Source organism: Scyliorhinus canicula, chromosome 7 (assembly GCF_902713615.1).
Source record: "Scyliorhinus canicula chromosome 7, sScyCan1.1, whole genome shotgun sequence".
Taxonomy (NCBI): Eukaryota; Metazoa; Chordata; class Chondrichthyes; order Carcharhiniformes; family Scyliorhinidae; genus Scyliorhinus; species Scyliorhinus canicula.
Window position 1 is genome coordinate 155511534 of NC_052152.1, and position 11946 is coordinate 155523479.

The 11946-nt window shown below is 45.2% G+C and overlaps 1 protein-coding gene across 3 annotated transcripts in view; it reads right to left on the reverse strand.

Moving 5' to 3' along the window:
- The window catches only part of bcas1 (brain enriched myelin associated protein 1), a 228128-nt gene extending 225611 nt beyond the window's left edge, over positions 1 to 2517 (reverse strand). For 2 of the 3 annotated variants that reach the window (XM_038803114.1, XM_038803115.1), the window contains exon 1: positions 2286 to 2517. The gene's annotated coding sequence lies outside the window, so the exon portion shown is untranslated. The remainder of the gene's footprint in view (positions 1 to 2285) is intronic. The other variant, XM_038803116.1, reaches the window with a different exon arrangement.
- Between the last annotated feature and the right edge of the window lie 9429 nt (positions 2518 to 11946).

An 11946-nucleotide genomic window follows, 5' to 3' on the forward strand; every position in this document is an offset into this window, starting at 1 on the left:
GGAGTACAAAGTGTGAGGGGGTACAGATTTTGAGGAAGTACAGAGTGCAAGAGGAGGTAGAGAGCATGAGAGGGGGTAGAGAGCGAGAGAAGGGTTGAACGAGTGTGAGAGTCTGAGGGAGTGTGAGGGGGTGAGGAAGTGTGAGGGGGAGAGACAGAGAGGGTGAGAGTGTGAGGGGTGTGATTGAGAGGTGGAAAGGGGAGAGATAGTGTGTGGGTGGGGGAAGAGTGAGAGAATGAGTATCTCCATAAGTCTGGCTCACTCCCAATCTCTACGTTCTTCTTCACCCTCACCTACACATACCATTGTACATTCTCATCCACTCTCACAGTAGGTGAGGGTGAATGAGTGAGCACCCTGAGACTGGGAGTGAGTCAGACACACACATCCAACACTATTACACTCAAATGGCCATCTTTACTTGTTACTCATTGTTTTTTGCTGAGTAAGTTGTTTCTTTACATACCTCAGTTTAGTTTTGAAATTCATTTTTAATTTGTGCCAAACTTCATCTCTCTGAAATTAGCTCATTGGTCCCTTGAGGGAGAAAAAGTTTGAAATGTGCCCCCCCCCCCCCCCCCCCCCCCCCAGGAAAAAAGGTTGGACAAACCTGGCTTAAGCTGTAAACAGTTTGGTTCAGACTAAGACAAGTGGATCGCGTGAGGGACAAAGTAGTTCAAGAACTGAAGAACTCCTTCAGTACTCAACCACCATTCTGATCTGGCTATCGGCACCCTTATAATTTACAGCTGGGGTGTCAAATCTGCAGAGACATCATGAACTACAGGAGCAAGACATTGGCATTATCACCTCATCATCAAAGCTTCCCTCCAGCCCTTGAAAAAGCCTCAGTGAAGTTGGATTTGTGGAGAATGTAAGAATTATGGGGTCATCTTGGGAAGCAGACAACATACACAATCTACAGCATTTGTTTACAAACAATATATACATATAGAAATAGAACTAGGACTTTGGCAAGCTACAAGTGACACAGAAGCTGAGAGGTGTTGCTACCTTGGTAACTATAGGTAGATGAGCGCTGACTGAAGGTTCTGCCTGTAGCTCATCCTTCAGGAGGTAGCAGAGATCAGTTTCTGGAGTACCTTAGCTTTTGATGGCCATTATGGACAAGCAGCCACATCTTCAGCTGGGAGTGGTTTGTGTATGTGACTATGTTTCTGCAGCAAGTAGTGTAGCTATACTACTACTCATATGTTTACCTATCTCAGGGATGCAATAACTCAAACTTTGGTCTGGAACAATGTGTAGTAATGGAGGTCATTAGTTAGACCAAGCAGAAGACATTGGCTGATGGGTGCTGTGTCAACATCGAGTCCTTCATTGATATCATGTTAATGGACACTAATTAGTAATGACAATGTTAGCGTTAATAAGTTCCTTTTCCACTGCTGGGTTTTGTAAAATTATTTTCTCTTCCTTTTGAATCATAGAATTTATAGTGCAGAAGGAGGCCATTCGGCCCATCGAGTCTGAACCAGTCGTTGGAAAGAGCACCCTACTTAAGCCCAGACTTGATTGGTGCCAGCAATGGAAACCAATCCATTGCTAAGTAACAACCTCGCCCCACACTCCTGATTTCATGTTTTTCTATTCAGAGTGCCCTCCATCACCATTGTCTGAAAACAACAGATACATTCTCATTCTTAAAATGTAGCTCACATGCCTTTGTTGTCAATCGCACATGGTGGCTATGAAATGTCAGTGTTATTTAAAAAGCAGTTTTCAGATTGTCAATTACAGGCAAAACAAGTGCAATGTTCTGGTAGTATTTCTATCACTTCAATCTCCACTATCAAAAGTAATCTGTCCAATTATTACAGAATGCGAATGGTTAATAACACAATCCTATGAGCAGTGACTGGTTCGGGCGTGAAGAAAAAAATGGGCTGTGGCTGAACACAAGGGGGCGTGGGCAAGGCACACCTCTTACACTTGTTGAACACCCGAACTTTCAAGAAAACAGTGTTATTGCACTTCAGAAAATAGTGTGAATAGTATTGTCCCCAAAGATAACAAGTCATTTCAGAAAGCGAAAGGGAAAATGTTCCCCACTTTTGTTTTAGCTTTGCCAAAACGTCGCACTTTAAAGTTAATATTGTCGTAATAAAGTTAACATTGATGAAACAAGTTCTCTGAAAAATATCACAACTTCAATCACGTTCTGACATTAAAATGTCGCAATCCGACCCCTCAAGTCTGCGAGGCGGGGCCTCTTTCTCCATACGAATATGGTTTAGTCTGCGGTGGAAAGGTGTAAGACTTGCCTGCAATAAAGCACCTTGTCCTCAGCACAGGTCCGATTGCAGTCAGCCACAGGCAGCAAGGAGAGATAACCCTGCACAGCCCAGCTCTCTCGTCACTCGAGGCCAGTCTCGCCAGCAGTAAGCTTGTTACCTGTGAGCTGGAGTTTAACACAATCGCTCAAGGGTGGAGCTATCACTGCCAACCGCAAGCCTTTGTCAGATTGTGTCCAGAGCTGGTGTGGCACTTGAGAAACAAAATCCAGCATGCAAACAATTTCTCAAGAGAACTTGCTGCAGAAATGTAGCAACAATGAAAAACATCCACCCAACCCACGTAAGGTCAAATCCTGTCAGCAGCTAACAGTTTTACTAGAAATTACTGTGAGAGATTGGGGGGGAAATCAAACCACGATAAGAAAATTGTAATTGGTGAAGTGATTTTTGTTACTATTACAATAGCGTATAGCATCCCTTAGTATAACACATCACACCGAATGATGTTTTAATTAGCTTTTCACTATTTCATAGCAATAATTAAATAGCCGCGGGAGGGAAAATTCCAAAAAGTGTTAAAACAAAAAAACCTATGTCAAACAAATGTAAAGAATGGATGATAAAATTAGCAGTGCAACAGTATCGAAATCCAAAACGAAACATATCCTTGAAATATGAAGGTAACACTTGCTGCCAGCAATGAACTGAAATGATACCGTGCTGTTGGCACTCTGATCACATGGAACACAAATTGGCAGCGTACATTCTTAGTGGGAGTGAAGATAACGTTTCAGACAAGAAGTTTAAAGATTATACAATGCAACCACTGTTTTTGCTACTCTGGTCGGAGTACTGAACTAAACATTCTGTTTCAGTTGAACAACCTTCGACTAAACCTTTTGCCTGACATTATTTTGCAACAAATGTGCGTTTGGCATGTGTGAATGTTCCGAAAGCTGAGTTCAGAAGCAGTGAAGAAAATGAAAAGCTTCGCAAAATGCAAGATCATTTCACGTTGATACATTTGGTAAATGTGTGCGAAATAATTGAAGGCCAGGGTGCACTCCACATAGGTGCAGCGCGCTGACTTGATTTGGGGTTCAGCATGAGGTGTGTAATCGATTTGATTAAATGAATTCGTTACATTTATGCAATGTTTGTTTTCTGAAAATAGCCAGCATCACACCATCACGGCAACTATAGGGCTGGAGAGGTTTTTAGTAAATTTAAAAAAAAGTTGGCATGTGACATTCCAGAACAGAGATTGAGAATTGTTGAGAAATAAAAAACATTCTGACTTAACAACCACTTGCATTTATATAGTGCCGTTAACATAGGAAATTGTCACAAGGTGCCTCACAGGAGTGTTATTATAATGACACAGGAGAGGCTAACTGTAGACATAAGATAGATTTATTTACAAGTATTTACAAAGGTTTGCATAACGCAAAATCTCACTCCCAGTGCAATCATATCTCACCAGGCCCTGATCTGGGCCTGCTTTTAATCTTTGCTCATAAGTCAAGCCCCAGCTAGTAGGACTCTGCCACCTACCAGGGGAGCTAGTACTCCACAAGTCCCATGGGGTGATCAATGAAGGTTTCCCCATGGTCCTTGTGCAGGTTATGACAGTTATAGACCATAAGACATAGGAGCAGAATTAGGCCACTCGGCCCTTTGAGTCTGCTCTGCCATTCAATCATGGCTGATATGTTTCTCATCCCCATTCTCCTGCCTTCTCCCCATAACCCCTGATCCCTTTATTAATCAAGAACCTATCTATTTTTGTCTTAACGACACTCAGTGATTTGACCTCCACAGCTTTCTGCAGCAAAGAGTTCCACAGATTCACCACCCTCTGGCTGAAGAAATTCTTCCTCTTCTCTGTTTTAAAGTGTCGTCCCTTCAGCCTGAGGCTGGTAGTTTTTCCTACCAGTGGTAACATCTTCTCCACGTCCATTTTATCTAGGTCTCTCAGTATCCTGTAAGTTTTAATAAGATCCCCCCTCATCCTTCGAAACTCCATCGAGTACAGATCCAGAGTTCTCAACAGTTCCTCATATGACAAGCTCTTCATTCCAAGGATCATTCTTGTGAATCATCTCTGGACCCTTAACAAGGCCAGCACATCCTTCCTTAGTTATGGGGCCCAAAACTGCTCACGATACTCCAAATGGGGTCTAACCAGAGCCTTCCAAAGCCTCAGAAGTGCATCTCTGCTCTTGTATTCTAGCCTGCCTGAGTTCCTTTGTGCTCCTGATTTCCTAAGCCTTTTCCCATTTAGAAAATAGTTTATACCTCCAATCTTCCTATCAAAGTGCATAACATCACACTTTTCCACATTAACAAATAAAATTTGGCACCAATCCACAGAAGGTAATAGTGTAATAAAATGAAGATAGAGGGCTGGATTCTCCATTTGGGGGACGAAGTCACCAAGCCGGTGTGAAAACGGTGGTGTTTTACGCCAGGAAATCTGCTGCAAAACGGCCACCAATTCCCTATTTTGCTAGGGGCTAGCAGGGAGGCAGCGTAGAGCTCGCAGCTCCAGCTGCCGAAGCGGCCCTGAGCATTTCCGGTTCTGTGGCTGCACATGCGGACGGCCGAAACCTGCAGCGGCCGTGCTGTGCCCCATGGCAGACTCAGCGCGCGGACCCGGACCGCAAAAGTAGTGCCCCTCTTCGGCCACTCTCGTGACCCGGACCACCCGCCCAGAGTGCCACCAGCCCCGAATGAAACCCCTCCTGCCCGCGGATCGGCCCTCTCCCTAGTGTGGTAGTGCCGGCCTGAGTGCGCAGCCGCCACACGAGGTTCCCGTGAGAGACCCACGCCATCGGGAATTCGGCCGGTCAGGGACGGAGCATCGCGGGGCAGGCTTCAGGCAATGGTCTGAGGCCGTGGATACTTGGCGCGGCGTACTCCTAGAGTGTGGCGATTTTCAGGGGGCGGAGACTATGAAAACTGGCACCACCCCCGATATTGCCGTCAAAACGGATTCTCCGCCCCATCGCCAAACGCGATTTTGCCCTTGGGGAGCGGAGAATCCGGCATCATAATGGAGGAAAGAGAGACACTGAGTATCAGGGAGTCAATTCCAGCATTAAGGGCCCAGGCAGCTGAAGGCATGGACTCCTTTGGTGAAGTGATTAAAATCAGGGATGTGCAAGAGGCCAAATGTGGAACAGCACAGAGATCTGGCGGGGTTTCGGGCTGCAGAAGCTTTGAGATAGGGAGAATTTTGAAGTTGAGACATTGCCAGACCCAAAGCCAATGTAGGTCAGTGAGCACAAGGGTAATGGGAGTGAGTTAGGACACCAGCAGCAAATTTTCAGAAATGTTCCAGTTCACAGAGGATGAAAGGTGGACGAATAACTAAAGGAATGAGCTCTCAATCCATTCTATATTTTGTGTCAGCCACTAGAATGGTGCAATTATTAGAAGGAAGAGAGTAAAGCTGGCAGTAACCAGTTAGTACAAGCTATGATGATGAAAGATGTTTTGAGTTGTTTTCAATGAGCTGTTCTGAATTACTGTGCCTTGAGTCTTTATTTACTCCACTTAAGATAGGATCACAGACAGTACACATGGCAGCTGTAAGTTTCTTGTTACAATTTTTTAATGTAGTGTAAGGTTCTATCAATTGGAAGATTTCACACATGCCCGTTAAATGGTATCGAAATAGCTCAGATTCAATAAGGAAAAAGATCTATCAGGCTAAGTAGATGTAATCAGTAAGTTCCACCCAAGATTACTCACATTCGTGTGCCTATTTTGCAAATATCTACTTGCACTGACATTTCCTGCCAATCTCCCTCGTAAATGCTGGAACAGAGAAATAGGTGCGAAGAAGAGGAACTTGGTCCAAGCAATTTGAACTCAAGGAAAGCATCAAATTCCCACTCAATAACTCTTCTTTCAGGTTTGAGAATTGAAGCTTCAAGCTATTTAAGCATCAGTTGCACACATTGGCATAGTATTTTTAAGAACGTGCAATCTATTGTTTCTCGGCCTTTTGGCTAAAATGAGTGTACGGTCAGATGTAATGGCTGAGTCTGGGATGTCTCTCTTGTGGGGGCCATGAATTGGATTCAATTTGAATTGGTTTTTGGAGCAGGCAAGGAGCTGGATTAGTGATTTGCCCGTGTCAACACTCTGAGCTCTGGCTTTGTAACTCTGATAAAGTAATAATAAAAAAAAATAACTTGCAATCCAAGAAGATTTTCCATTTTTAATTTGACATACAGAGGCCACTTTCTTCAATGCATTTGAAGAAACTGAAATAATAGTGCAGGTCTCAGTGAGGAGACATTAAAAAAATTCTTCAAAAGAAAATTACAATAAAACATCAGAAAAACGACTCTTCCTAAAAATCTGGGCTTCATTATGGGCAGCATCGTAGCATTGTGGATAGCACAACTGCTTCACAGCTCCAGTGTCCCAGGTTCAATTCCGGCTTGGGTCACTGTCTGTGCGGAGTCTGCACATCCTCCCCGTGTGTGTGTGGGCTTCCTCCGGGTGCTCCGGTTTCCTCCCACAGTACAAAGATGTGCAGGTTAGGTGGATTGGCCATGATAAATTGCCCTTAGTGTCCAAAATTGCCCTTAGTGTTGGGTGGGGTTACTGGGTTATGGGGATAGGGTGGAGGTGTTGACCTTGGGTAGGGTGTTCTTTCCAAAAGCCGGTGCAGACTCGATGGCCCGAATGGCCTCCTCCGATCATAAAGTACTATGATCGTGGTTAGCACTATTGCTTCACAGTGCCAGGGTCCCAGGTTTGATTCCCGGCTTGCGCCACTGTCTGTGCGGAGTCTGCACATTCTCCCTGTGTATACTTGGGTTTCCTCCGGGTGCTCCAGTTTTCTCCCACAAGTCCCAAAAGACGTGCTCTTCGGTGAATTGGACATTCTAAATTCTTCCTCTATTTACCCAAACAGGCGCCGGAATGTGGCGAACAGGGGCTTGTCACAGTAACTTCATTGCAGTATTAATGTAAGCCTACTTGTGAGAATAAAGATTATTATATTTTAAACCCATTCTGACCCAAGATTTTGTTGTTGTTAACTTCAAGCAATATTAATGATTGATGTAGAATATTGTATGGTATTGGTTAAGTGTACTTTTTATCACGAGCAGCAAGATGTTCCAATTTTCCCATGCTGAAATACTTGTCCCGTGTTCTCATTCGATGTATTTGTAACTTTGTAATGAAAAGTTAACAGTACTGCAGCATTTATTGTTAACAGTTTCACAAAAGACTGCAAGCAGAGGAGGATGATTTAATGCAGATTTCAGCATCAATTGTGTTATTTTGATAATACAGTGAGAATACCATGATAATTGGGTCATTCACAGTTTGTTTTCTGACAACCCTTAATTGCTACAGTCAGCCTGCATACTTGAAATATCATGGTAATGTTCAACAATGTGTTTCATTCATTCCTTGTAAGTCAATTTAAGGGTCTAAACGTAGATTTTCATTCTTTTCAACATATTTAAATACATTTTCTCCCTTCTCACTTTAGATTTTCTCAGACTAATTACCATTCCGAGCTAATGAAAGAGAAGCAGTGACGTGTTTACAGCCCTGGATCCTGCCTTGTGACATTACGTGTCGCAGAACCACACACTAAACCACAAATTTCACAATATTTCAAAGTGAAATAGATCCATTTTAATAAAGTTAACCACATTTCGTAAAATTTTGTCATCAGGCACTTTTATGAATATTAGTTGGAATTAAATGGTTAATTTATTCCCTTTTATTTTCTGCCAGGCATTTATACATCAAATTAAATTTTGAACCATTATGAGGCATCTGTGCTCAACTTGGAAGAGCTGATGTGACAGAATTGAAAGTTGGCCAATAAAAATGACAGGTATGTAGGATCTAAAGATTTGTAAAATCTCAATGTAAAATTACCACTTTCGGCACTTGATTCGTAGGAAATGTATTATGCATTTGCATGTTATAACTATAATATTTCACACAGTATGTTGTGCACGATATTAGTCAGTCAATAGCTGGAATATAGTTCCTGGCACTGTATTGTAGGGTGTGGCAAGTGTTAATTTTCTTCAAGAAAGGAGATAAATCATCCTGTGGAAACTATCCAGTGTTTTTCTCTTGCTCACAGCAGGAAAAATCTTGACATGCATCCGAATGAGTCTCCTGCTTCTTGTGGCTGAGGAAATCCTCCCAGAGACAGAGTGTACTGCTGGACCTCCCAGAGGAGCCTCCGACATGGAGGTCCCTGTTGCCGGACAAATCTGAGGAAAATGTCGTGAACAGCATCAGGCACTCTTCATTGCACAATTCGACCTGTCATGAGGATTTGTTGAATTTGCTCCCAAGATTTGGTTCTCCAAGAAATGTCTTCACAATCCTGCAGCTGCTTCATAATGATATGTCCTGAGTGGGAGATCTGAATCAGATGCCTCAATATTCAGGCCAAGGTCAAGCAATGCTGCGTGATAGCCGCCACCCTATTTACAATCTACCTGACAGTTGCTATTCACTTCTCCAATGATTAACTGCCCTCTGGTGTCAGTATAAAATATCACCGAGGTGAAAATCTCTTTAACTTCAGTCACCTAAGTGCCATAACTAAACTGACCATCATAGACATATATGATCTATAGTTTGTGGATGAGTGCAGTGTTGTTGCCCACTCTGCACCAGCCATTCAGCAACCTCCCTCTCATTTCAGATCTAGGTGGTCCTTAAAGACAAGGTGCAGCAGAGATGCATGTGTTAACCCTCATAGAGGACATGGTGCTGTCAGTAATTCAAGAGCCCATCACTAAGGCCGCAGCCAGAAAACGTGCTGAGTTCATTGAGGATGATGGTATGTTTCTGCTTAATGCACCTTCTCAAATTCTAGTAGAGCTACAGCACTGGCATCTGACCAACAATGTGGAAATCTGCCTGGGTACGGCCTGTCTACAAAAAGGAAGACAAATGTAACTCAACCAATTACTGCCCCATTAATCAATCTTGATCATTAACAAAATGATAGAAGGGTTTCTCAACAGTGCTATAAAGTAATACTTACCCAGCGTGACTTACTCAGCAATGTTCAGTTTGGGTTCCTCCAAGGCCACTCAACTCCTGACATCATTACAGCCTTGATCCAAATATAGGCAAAAGGGCTGAAATCCAGAGGTGAGGTGAGTGTAACGGCTCTTGATATCAAGGCCGCATTTACCGAGTGTGACATCAAGGAGCCCTAGCAAAACTAGTCAACAAAATCAGGGGGACACCCCGCTGCTAGTTGGAGTTCTACCTGGCACAAAGGAAGCTAATTGTGGTTGTTGGAGGTCAATCATCTCAGCTCCAGGATATCACATGAGTTCTTCAGGGTAGTGTCCTGGGCTCAACCATCTTGAGCTGATTCATCAATGTCCTTCCTTCCATCATAAGGTCAGAAGCACGGATGTTTGCAGATGACTGCACAATGTTCAGCACCATTCGCGACTCCTCAGATGTTGAACCAGTCCACGCCCAAATGCAGAAAGACTTGGACAGTATGCAGCCTTGGCTGACAGTAGCAAATAATATGTCCACCACACAAGTGCCAGACAATGACCATTTACAACAAGGGAGAATCAAATCATCTCACCTTGACATTATATTGTATTACCACCGCTGAATCTCCCACTATCAACATCCTGGGGATTACCATTAACCATACACTTAACTACAGCAGCACGATAAATATTGTGGCTAAGAATCTTGAAGCATGCCACTCACCCTCGACTCCCCAAAGCCTGTCCACTATCGACAAGGCACAAGTGATGGAATATTTTCAACCTGCTTGGTTAAGTGCAGCTCCAAAAACAAACAAGAAGCTTGAGTGGAACACACTAGCCCGCTTGATTGGCATTCCATCTTCCACCTTAAACATTCACTCCCTCCATCACCAATGCAAAGTGGCGGAAATGTGCACCATCTACAAGATGAACTGCAAGAACTCACCCCAGCTTCTTTCACAGCACCTTCCAAACCTGTGACTTCTACTACCTTGAAGAACAAGGGCCGTAAATGCATGGAAGCAACATCCCCTGAAACCTCCCCTCCTAGCCACACACCATCCTGACTTGAACTATTGATGGAACCATCAATTCACCAGACACGTGTTTCCGATGTGAATCTAGGCTTTAATCGACTTACTTCAGAGCCAGCCTGTTACCTGTCGATGAACTCGTAGTGAACTCAGGCTGACTCTGGACACGGGTATTTATACAGCTGCACTAGGGGGAAGAGTCGTGGGCGGAGCCAAGGGTGGAGCCCAGTACAAGTTCCTGAGTGCTCCCAGCGCTACTCCCCCTAGTGGTCGGATAGCGCTACTGCGCTTACAAAGACAGTGTGAATTAACATATATACATCTATATTACATTCACCACATTCACCCCCTGCAAAAAAATCAAGTCCGGCGGGGGTGGTGGTCTAGTCTATAAAGTCAGTCTGTCCGGCGGTCGAATTATCCGCTAAGATCTGCGGAGCACCGGGGTTGCAGCCTCTTGCGGTGGCTGGATGGGTGCTGTGTGATGGGGTATGATGGTGGACTCCAGGGAGGGTTGTATCCGAGCTTCATACTCTCCTGGTTCGACCGGGGGCTGGGGGCTAGCCAGCGCGGGGGCGCAGAACTGGTGGAGCGAGCTCATGGGCTCAGGAGCGCCAGAGGGCGGCAGCATGGGGTGCAGGGTGAGAGGTCCTTCTGTGGGGATAGAGGGAGCGCTGGATCCGGCGGGTGCCAGATCCTGGAGGGATACAGTGTCCTGACGGCCGTCAGGGAACTCGACGAATGCGTACTGGGGGTTGGAGTGGAGCAGGCGCACCTTCTCAACAAGGGGGTCGGTTTTGTACGCCCTGACGTGTTTCCTCAGGAGTACGGGGCCCAGTGTCCTCAGCCATGCCGGAAGTGAGACCCCCGTGGTAGTGCCCCTGGAAAAAATGAAGAGCCTCTCGTGAGGGCTCTGGTTGGTCGCCGTACACAAAAGGGACTTAATAGCGTGGAGTGATTCTGGGAGGACTTCCTGCCACTGGGAGACTTGGAGCTTTCTAGACCGGAGGGTCAGTAGGACGGTCTTCCAGACCATCGCGTTCTCGCTTTCCACGTGCCCGTTCCCCCTGGGGTTGTAGCTGGTAGTCCTGCTCGAGGCAATGCCCTTTTCGAGCAGGTACTGACGCAGCTCGTCGCTCATGAAGGACGAACCCTGGTCGCTGTGTACGTAGCTGGGGAAACCAAACAGGGTGAAGATGCTATGCAGGGCCCTAATGACTGTGTGGGAGGTCATGTCGGGGCACGGGATAGCGAATGGGAAACGGGAGAACTCGTCTACGACGTTTAAGAAGTAAATATTCTTGTTAGTTGAGGGGAGTGGCCCTTTGAAATCAACCGTGAGGCGTTCAAAGGGCTTAGAAGCCTTGCCCAGGTGGGCCTGTCTGGTCTATAGAAGTGCGGTTTGCACTCCGCACAGATCGGGCAGTCCCTGGTGACTGCTTTTACCTCTTTGTTGGAGAAAGGCAGGTTTCGGGCCCTGATGTAGTGGGCGAGCCGGGTGACCCCCAGGTGGCAGAGGTCATTGTGGATGACTTTTAATCGGTCGATCTGCACGCTGGTGCATGTCCCGCGGGATAGGGCATCCGGAGGCTCGTTGAGCTTCCCGGGTCGATATTTGATATCGTA